The sequence below is a fragment of the Solanum dulcamara genome, chromosome 11, assembly GCF_947179165.1.
Source record: "Solanum dulcamara chromosome 11, daSolDulc1.2, whole genome shotgun sequence".
NCBI classification, from domain to species: Eukaryota; Viridiplantae; Streptophyta; class Magnoliopsida; order Solanales; family Solanaceae; genus Solanum; species Solanum dulcamara.
In genome coordinates this window covers 38,668,305-38,678,869 of record NC_077247.1, presented here as the reverse complement: position 1 = coordinate 38,678,869, position 10,565 = coordinate 38,668,305, and positions in this window count along the sequence as shown.

The window sequence follows — 10,565 nt, the reverse complement described above, 5'->3', positions numbered from 1 at the left end:
AAGTGCAAAGACACATGTATATCCAATTGGTTCGGAGCCAAGACCTAGTGCAAAGTAAGTATTGCTTTTTTTCCACTGGAAATGTAGACTAACCGTTAGGCAATCTTTAGGCCTAAATACAGTGGGAACAATAGCTGCGGAAGCCTTCGAATCAGCATCTCCACCTTCCCTTTCGCCCTCGAGCTGCTTGGCCTCGGAATTTGGTTCGGACTCATCAGTAGAATCCGAACAAAAGAATCGCCGATACAAATAGGGGCCTCTACGGTTTGAACTTCTTAGGGAACCTAAAACCTGAAGCAACGGCGTATTCGACTCAGAGCCACGCCGAACTTGAGTGACGGTGGGGAAACAATTTTGCAGACATGAGGATGTCAGAACCTTCAACATGGGCGGTAATAATGGAAAAAAAACTAGTATGAATTGGGGATGTTGATGGGAAAATGGGGGTTGACTATTCGCATCCTAGTTTCGGCTAGTTCAAGTAGGGACTGAAAACCACCATTGACGAGCTTAGTGGAGGAAGTCGTTTTGTAACTCACAACTAAAACCCTCTATAAACCCTCCAAGCTAAACAAATTACCGATTTTGTCCTTCAATTTTTTTAAAGTCTATAGACTACTAAATTCAATATCAATAGTCCCAAATATGTTTATTTTTTTTAAAAAAATCAAAATGGACCATGGTCCTTTTATTTCAAACAAAACCAAATAATCTACGACCTGAATCCACAAACTCAAGCCCAACATAAAAAGAAATTAAACAAAACAAAACCAAAAAAGAAGTGGAAACGGAGATCTCCATAGAATTGTCCAAAAGGCATTGCAACATCTTCTTTGACATCCTCATCACGATCCAATCTGCTGACTTGAGCTGAGCTGAAGATGACATCAATGCCACCACGGTGAGGTGGTATTCCTCCATTGTCAAGCGAAATGAGTAATATGAGCTGGAGCTTGATCGAATTTCACATCCACGCTTAAAATTCTCACAAGTGTTATGAAAAATCGAGTCCTTGAAGACTTCTTCAGCGCCAAATCAACACCCCTTTGCCATAGATAGGTATACTTTGCAAAACATTATTTATCAATACAGCCTTTTCTCCAAAAGATAGTAATTTGCCTTTCCAAGTCCGTAACTTACTCTGTATCTTTTTCGTTGGTTCTATGAAATGCATTTTCTTCTTCTTTGCATGTCTTACTGGACATCCAAAATAAGTCAATTAAAAATTTGCCTTTATAAAACCAGTAATTATTTCCACCTCCTGATATATGGTTTGAGCAATCTTGTTATGCATGTAAAAGAAACTCTTGTCCTTATTAATCATTTGTCGTGATTGTTGTTCATATATCCCCAAAGTCTCCATGACAAGCTGTAAATATTTTTCATCAGCAGTAACAAATATAATAGTATCATTAGTATAAGCAAGGTGATTTATGTTTTCACTTCATTTTGGCATTTCAAAGCTTTTAAACTATTGTTTAAGAATAACTATCTTATTGAATAAAAATAGTGATATTGTTTCTCCATTGATCAAGAATTTTGATTTATTCAAAGCTCTGGACAATATCTGTTACATTCTGTATTTTTGCATCTGGATTATTCGTAAGCTAACGGTTATAAATTCAAGAACTTTTAATTTTGAATTTTAAAAGGACATGATTTGTTATATATGCCAAGTTATTTGAATAATTTATGTGAAGTAAAATACATCTCAAGAAGGACCCTTGAGCCAAATCAAAGTAGAAGCCATCAAATGTTTTTTTTTCTTAAAGTCACGTTTCGGGTAAGCCAACTTTGGGAGGCCATAACCTCTTTAGAATTTGGGAATTTGGGAAAGATCTCAAAATGAAAGTTGTAGGTAATTGAAATATCTTTCCAACCATAGGTCGTGGGACGAAATGTGATATAGGAGTAATAAGATATAGACATTTTAAGTCTGACAGGCCAAACTAAATAGTGAATTCGGCCCAACCCAATTCTAATTCGGGTCAGACCCAATACCCACGAAATTAATCTAATTTTTATCTCTTCCTTCATACTTTAGACCAAGAAATATCTGGAAATTTCCAGAGAGAGTAAGAGAAGGGAAAGCTAGAGAGAAACACCAACATCTACCACAATTAAAGCCCCGAATCTCAAAGCTCTTAAAGAGAAAATTGTTGTACGTCGCATTGGCTTCAATTTGAGCTAGATATCATCCAATAAGGAGAAGATTTTATGTGGTACTACAAATTTAAGGTAATATTAAAGTCTCATTTTCATTGTTAACAAGTTTAGTTAGAGTTTTAACGGATTAGAACGGAGAAAATAGTGTTATAAACTAGTTTGGTGATTTGTTGAGATTTATGGGTTAAAGGGTTGTTTTAGGTAGCTTAAATGGATGGAATTAGCTTAGTGATGATGTATAATAATGGTTGATATTGTTTTGATGTTGTTGATGAGTTGTTGTTCTTGAATTTGGAGGAAAAAGGTGTATGAAGATTGTGAATGTTCAAACCCGTTTTTGGAATTGAGTAGCTGGTAGTAATTCTGGAATATCTCATTGTGTAGACCTTCGATTTTAGATATTAAACATGTTTTGGAAAGATAATACACGTACCTACAACTCTTATGTTTATGTTATAGTCTATATCGGTTGTTATTATATCGAAAAATGAGGATGAATCATAAGACAAATTCTGTCCAGATTCTGGATTGCAAAAATCCCTCATGTATACCTGTTAGTGTTTTGATGATATCTCTTTGTAGAAAATGAGTTTTGAGTGGATTTCTTTTGCATTGGAAACTTAAGACAGAGATATAAATGTTTCATGAAGGTCATAAAGTCCAATTTTGCTGTTTTCATTTTCAAAATTTAGATACAACGTGAGGTACTCGGCTTTCCAAATTTACTGCTTTAGTAACATGAGTCGGGTGGAAACATTCTAGGCTTATTGTCAATAATAAATCTTATTTTGTGTCAATATTTTGGATTGTTGATGTTTCTCGATGATTATATGGCTGGTTTGAAAGTGGGAAAAGTGAGCGGTATAGGAGAGGTGTTGTCCAAATCTTTTTAGAAATAACCTACTAACGATAGACTACGTTTTATTCTTGTCCATAGCTTAACCATAGTGCTTAACGTTTTAATATAGGTTCAGACAATATTGGACAGCATATACGTATAAACGCTAAAGGTATGTAAAGTTAACATTTTCTTCTTTTGGCATGATCCATATGAAACGAACGAATGACGTATGCTTAAATTTCAAAGAAACTCTTATTCGTAGATATACTCGGATAGCTACCGTTCTTGATTTTCAAAATTTATATTGTTATGTCTTGACTCATGTGTATGATTCCAGCCATCCTAGTTGGTATAACTCATGTTGTGGTATAATTCATATTTTAGTATAATCCATAATTGGTGTGATTCATAATGACTATTGTCTTGGTTTTCAAATGATGAACTGTTTTGCTTATTCTATTAAGTCTCCGATAATGATCAAATTTCACAAGGTTGCTAATGATACCTTATTCGTGCATATTGTTATGGTATTATTGACCGAGTCCTACGATAGGCCAGGTATGTTATCATGTATGGATTCCACTACATTATTCACTGAGTCCCTTACTAGAGGGCCGGGTACGTGATATGATAATATGATATTATGATGATATGACGATATGATTATGGCACCGAGTCCCATAATGGACCGGGTACGATAGCAGTGTACACTACTCTATTCACCGAGTCCCTTGCTAAAGGGCTGGGTATGGTATATATATATGACGATATATTAATATAATTGTGACACCGAGTCCCATAACGGGCCAGGTACGATATATGATGATGATATGCATGTCTTCATTTTATAAGACACAGGTACAGTGATTTATTGATTATGATACTTGACTCCTGAATCTTTATTTCAGATGTGATCTCCTTTACGATATTTTATGCTTTATATATACTCGGTACATATTTCGTACTGACCCCCTTCTTTGGGGGGCTGCGTTTTGTGCCCGTAGGTACAGATACTCATTTTGGAGAGCCGTCATCTTAGGATTCTACTCAACGGGTTTGAAGTGCTCCATTGTCTCGGAGCCTAAACTTTTGGTACTAATCCTTATAATGTATATATTTGTGTATTTAGGGGATACAGCGGGGCCCTGTCCCGTCATATGCTATTGTTAATCCTCTTAGAGGTCTGTAGACACATGAGTGGGTTGTATGTAGATGTTGTCTGGTGTACTAGTATGACTTATGTTTTTGGACGTTTACATTCAGAGTGAAAGCCTTGTCGGCTTACGTATTATGTTATCTTATTTTTGACAATTAAGACTCTCCAAGAAACAGGTGATTTTGGTATATATATATATATATAAGTGACAGTTTGAGACGACGTGCTGCCCATATAAATCCTATATCATATTTAACTGCCGATTGACTATAGGTAATAAGTGTGTATACGAGTGTCCAATTCGGACACTAGTCACGGCCCACGGGGCTAGGTCGTGACAATATCTTTGTAGATAATATAAATAAGGCGGAATGACCTCGGAGACCTTTGTACTTGGCTCCGTTTGTCACTTGAACCCTCTTACTTATCAATTTACCAACTGAACAGTTAAACCTATTAGAACACAACATTTTACACCCCTCTGACCATTGACCGACTTATGTGGCGCTGAGTTTGATAAATGCGTGAAAACATGCGTTTAAAAGCGAGTACATACATAATTTTATATTAAAAAAATTTAAATTTTTTTTTAAAAAACTAGCTTCTTCAACCACCCCACCCCACACCCAACTTTCTTCTTCTCCAACCCAGCCTCCTTCGCACCCCAATCCCCAAAATTCTTCTTCTCCAGACCTTCTCTTCTTTGAATTCACCCATCTTCCTCCTTATCTTCTTCTTCTTCCTCAACTCTTTTGCTATAAATCAGCATCTCATCCCTAGCCCCTTCGTTCTGCCCCACTCCCTTATTTCTCTAATTTTTAGTTTTTTAGATTCTAAAAATACTGATACCATTGTTTGTGTTAGTTAGCTTCAAAGAAGAGGTGTGTGTATGGATTAACATGAAGGGTAATGATGGTTATTGAAAAATTTAAAACTCCATGGATGAATTTAAGAAAGCTTAAAGAACAATAAATGGGTTTTGTAAATTTATGAAATTAATTTTAAAATATGATTGATGCTCGTTGAATTTGTGTTGGTGAACTTGTAGTTGAATTTTCAAGTCAAATGGGAAGAATTTCACCTATTTGGTATGAATTTGGTGTTCAATTTGTGAGTATATGAAGAACATGGCCATTTGAAATTTTTCAGAAATTGCAAAAGTGACCTATTCGATTTTTTTAAAATTTTTTTTTAAATATAATTTCTACGGATCCAAATACAGGGGTCTCTCAGTCATTCCGCCTATAAATAATGTTGAGGAAAGTGGATCTCCATGTTTAACACCCCTAGATGAATGAAAAAAACCCTGAAATTGTCCATTAATAAGAATGGAGTACTGGTTATTGGCAACTAGTCTCCAAATCTTATCAACGACCAAATGATTAAAATTCATTTTTTCTAGAACCTTTATTAAAAATCTACAATCAACCCTATCATAAGTTTTGGCCATAACCAGTTTGATCGCCACATTAGCAGGCTTTCCTCTCTTCCTTATATCAGTAATAATCTCCTGAGCTAGAAGAACATTTTCAGTAATGCTCTTCCCCTTCACAAAACCAGCTTGGTTGTGTGAAATAAGCTTGGGAAAAATATCTTCTATTCTATCATGCAACACTCTAGAGACCACCTTATTAAGAAAGTAGCACAGGCTAATTAGTCTCAGTTCTGAAAAAGTATGAATCACCTCCTTCTTAGGAATCAATATGAGATTAGTATGAGTGAGAGATTTTTGAAGACTACGCCTTTCAAAAAATGCATGCACCACTTCCACTACATCCTTTGTCATAATATCCCGTCATGTTTGATAAAAATGACCAGTAAACCTATCAAGGTCACTAGCACTGTCATCCTTCAACTCAAATGCCACTCTTTTGATTTCTTCTTCAGTAGACATAACATCCAGTTTACAGTTATCCTTCTTAGTAACTAATGAATTTTATCTAATAAAGAAAAGTTAGTATTACCAGTAACTGCTCTGAATTGCTTCTGGTAGAAAGACATAGCTTTTGTTATTAATTCCTCTTCTCCTTCGGTCCAACTTCCATCATTTTAATTATCTTAGTTAGTGATAATATTTTTCTTCTTCCATTCACCAGATTATGAAAGTATGTGGTATTTTTATCTCCTCCAGAGAACCACTGCATTCCTACTTTCTACCTCTAGTATTTTTCTTTATAATGCAAATATTTGGTGAGTTCATTCTTGGCACTTTTCAAACTACCTTAATAGATAATAGTGGATTGTTTCTCAAATAATTCTTTTTTCAATCTTACTATCTCCTCTCTGATGTTGAGCTGCTTGAATATGTCCCCAAATCTTTCTCTACTACATCTTGATGATGTTATTTTAGTCTTCTTCATCTTGTGCTTTAGCATTAAAAATATGTCTTCAAAGTCTGATTTCACTCAGTTTATTTTCACCACCTTCTTTAAATCTTCCTTCTCTGTACAGAACTTCAAAATTCTAAAAGGCCTACTCATTATTAGCATTTGATCTTCACAAGTAAATAACATAGGAGCATGATTAGAAGCAGTCCTAGCTAGATGTTGAATGTCCCCACCATCAAATAAATCCAAGAAGACTTGATTGACCATAGTACTGTCAAGTCCCTTGAAAATGTCAGCATTATCTATTCTACCATTCCACCATGTGAATGGACTACCTTTGAAATTAATATCCATCAGCCCACATGAATTAATACAACAATAAAAATCCTCATATTCATGAGGGTATACAAAAAGGCCCCATATCTTCTCCTTTATCCCCAAAATGAAAATAAAGTCTCCACCTACCAACCAAGGTAAGATCACATTATCTCCTATTGAATACAAATCTTCCCAGAGTTGCAATCTTTCTAAGGCATCACATTTTGCATACACAAGAGTAGTGATCATTGCTTGACCATCCTGGAATGTAAGATGTAGAGTTAATTGTTGTTCGGAATCAACAATGACTCCCACATAATAGTGTCATGTACAAATACCCTATCTTTTCATTTATGTTATAATTTGCATAGGACATACCCGACCTTTTTTTGTATTTATGTATCTTCCTCGAGTCTTGAAAAGGTTTCATGAAAGTTATCATAAGAAAATTAATGATATTTGTGAAGCATTTGAACTCTATAAAAGGAGTTGTGAGTTCTTACTAATCTAATGTTCCAGATTAAAGCTTTGTACTTTATGGATTACTTAATTTCACTCCCTTTTTTGCAAAAGCCCTTGTAAATATGGTATTTGCCTCTACTTTATTTGTTGGATTTCTTCCTTTTGTGTGTGGAGATAAACCTGTTTCTTTTTGTATGCACTCTAAGTTTTTGTGAATTTCCCCTTCTTGCTTATCCTCATTCAGGTCCTCATCATTACCATCAATATTTATTCTATCTACTTTGTAATGATCCAGGCCTAAGGCCTACCCTCAACATGGCGAATGAGGCACTCGGAGGTACCGCACCCAAGTCTTTTAACATTCATTTAGCTTTTCATAGGTAATGACATTCAATAACGAGTGAAAATAAAAGGGAGAATGGGACTAAGGGAAATATTTAAATGATAACCAAATTAGTCAAACCTTGTTCTTATACATGTCTAACAATACCTCTACATCCTAGACTTGGTGGGGGCTAAGACATATCCCTAGCTCACTCTCAATCAAAATAAAAATAAGAACCATGAAAGATATACAAAAGTCTTTATACATCATAAGCTAGAAACGGAATGGGATGTTCCTCCCGAAATATGGGAACTCACCAACTATGTAGCCTTTAACGAATCAACTAGCCACGTAGAGGTGAATGTGGAGCAATGTCGGTCCCTACATGGTGATATCATGTAGGCAAAATAGTATGTATTAGTACTTTGAATGTACTAAATATGTAGGCATGCAATATCATTGAAAAAACATTAGAACATTAACATAGTATGAAATATAGTGCAATGCATGCATGATCAATCAAATCAATAAAATTTGAAACTGTAAGACCCCGAAAATTTGAAAAGTCTTAAAATGAGAAACAAAGGATGGAATTCCAAAGAAATACAGAAAATTGGCACTAGTGATGACCACAGAAGGCCATCACGGTCTGTGGTGAGCACCACGCCTCATGGTGATCCATCGTGATGGTAATTCAGAGACTCAGACTTGTAGAGAAGGGACCATGATGAGGGACCACGAACCTGGTGAGTACCACGGACCGTAGTACCCTCCGTGGTGACCCCTCCCCTAAGGTCTCAGAAAACATTCCAAGACAAGGACTAGGGCGACCACCACGGGCCATAGAGATCTTCACAGAAAGTGGTGTGATCCATGGTGGTCACTACTACAGGCCCTCCTGCAGGACCTGCATCACGATCGAGGTTCACGGACCGTGAAGGTCTCCATGAAGGAAGTTTAGAGACTTCCCTTGCAACCCCAAGATTTTTACCTCCAATTCATTCACAATGGGACACCACCACAGGCCGTGGTGAGCACCACGGACAGTGATGGGTCCTCCGTGAAGCCCAGTCTGGCTAATTTTAAAAGGGGTATTTTATTTTTTCCCGTGTTGTAATATCAAAGTGTGGTTATTTTGGGGACTGAGTTGGTCCTATCTAAGACCCTAAACCCCTCAAAAGCTCTTATTCCTCACACTACTCCTTTAAACAAAAACCCTAACCTCTCAAGTTCCTCTCCTCCATTCTCAAGCAAGCTTCTAGGGTTTCTTCAAGAATGATCAAGTCTCTATTATTTTCAACCTTGCATTGGGGGTTATTTCCCCAAGGTATGTTAATTTCTTCATCTATGGGTTCTTCCACCCATTGAGTCACAAAACCCTTTCCAACTAATTCCTTTGGATTCAAGTATTAATTTTTTATGGCTACTTCTAATTTCTTCTTACTAGCATGAAGCATGATTTAAATGGTGGTTAGTGACTCAAATTGCATGAATTGTTGAATGTCAAGTAATTTCCTATCTCAAGCTATTATGGGTCTTTGAAATGAATGGTTGGTTATTTAAAGTATATTTTAATTTGACTCAATTGATGATGTTTATGCATGATTCTATTGAAAAGCTTATTTGAAAGTTGAATTGAATATAACCCACCTTGTTTAACTATGTTTCAACGAATTTTGAATTAAAATCTTGACTCCAAAATGTGTTTATGAAAGAAAATGTCTTTGATAAAAGGGGAGTCTTATTAAATGAAAGAATTATTGAATGATGATGAAAGGGCTTCTTAGCCAAAGAATGGATTCTATGTGATAAGGACAATTCTTGCATACTTGAATCACTAAAGGTTTTAAAGAGCTACTCTACTGAATGATGTTTTGATGATCTAAAGTTATGTAAATGATTATGTTCTTATTATATGAATTATTTCTGTGGGATTTGACCCAGCACCGAATGTAGCATGTAGATGTGGACTCGACCTAAGGGGTCCTTAAGTAAAGTCTTATGTTACATTAACTATGTGCCACCATAGGGGCCCTTGTAGGCTATTTAGGCTAGTGGATCCACAAAAGCCTTTAAAGTTAAAGTTAAAGAATAAATGTAAAATTTGATGGAGTTCTACCTTGGCAAGTAGTCTCTCCTCTTTCAATGTGGAGGTTACGTTGGATTCTATGTAATAGCTCGTATGGTCTTAAATGTCGGTTATGGTCATTTTCCTACAAAATGAATGTTTCAAATGTTTTTCTTGTTAATTGTCAATGCATACATCTTCTCATATACTTTGACTTATAATGCTTTAACGTTTTCCATTGAATTGCATTCTTACATACTTAGTACATTCAAAGTACTAACGCATACTCTTTTGCCTACCGGTGTTGCTCCACATTCACCTCCATATGGCTAGTTGAGTTCATTGAAGGCTACCATTTTGGTGAGTTCCCATGTTTTGGAAACATCATCTTTTTTTATTCTAGCTTATGTTATGTAGAACATTAGGACTTCTATTATGGCATTTCTTGACACTTATCTTAAGTGTGAGCTAGGGACATGTTTTAAGCCCCCACCAAGTCTATTAATAGAGGTATGTTTGGAAACAAATATATGATGATCTAAGGTTGATGATGGATTTTATTCTATGACATTCTCTCTTAGTCTTGTTCTCCCTCTTACTTTCGCTTATTGTTCGATGTCATTACCCATGAAAGGCTAATTGAATGCTAAGAGGCTTGAGTGAGGTGCCTCCGGGTTCCTCATTCGTCATGTCACGTCTAGACTCTAGGTTTGGGTCATCACAAACTTAGTATCAGAGCTCGAGGTTTTAAAATGGTTCTCCGAGTCCAACATACTTCATCAAATAGAGTCTTATTCATTATTTTAAAGCGCGCCACGACTATTAATAGGAGACTATGGAACGTTTTGGAAATGTTTCACTTCTTTCAAATTCATATAGTTCTCTAGTGTGTCCTAAGATTT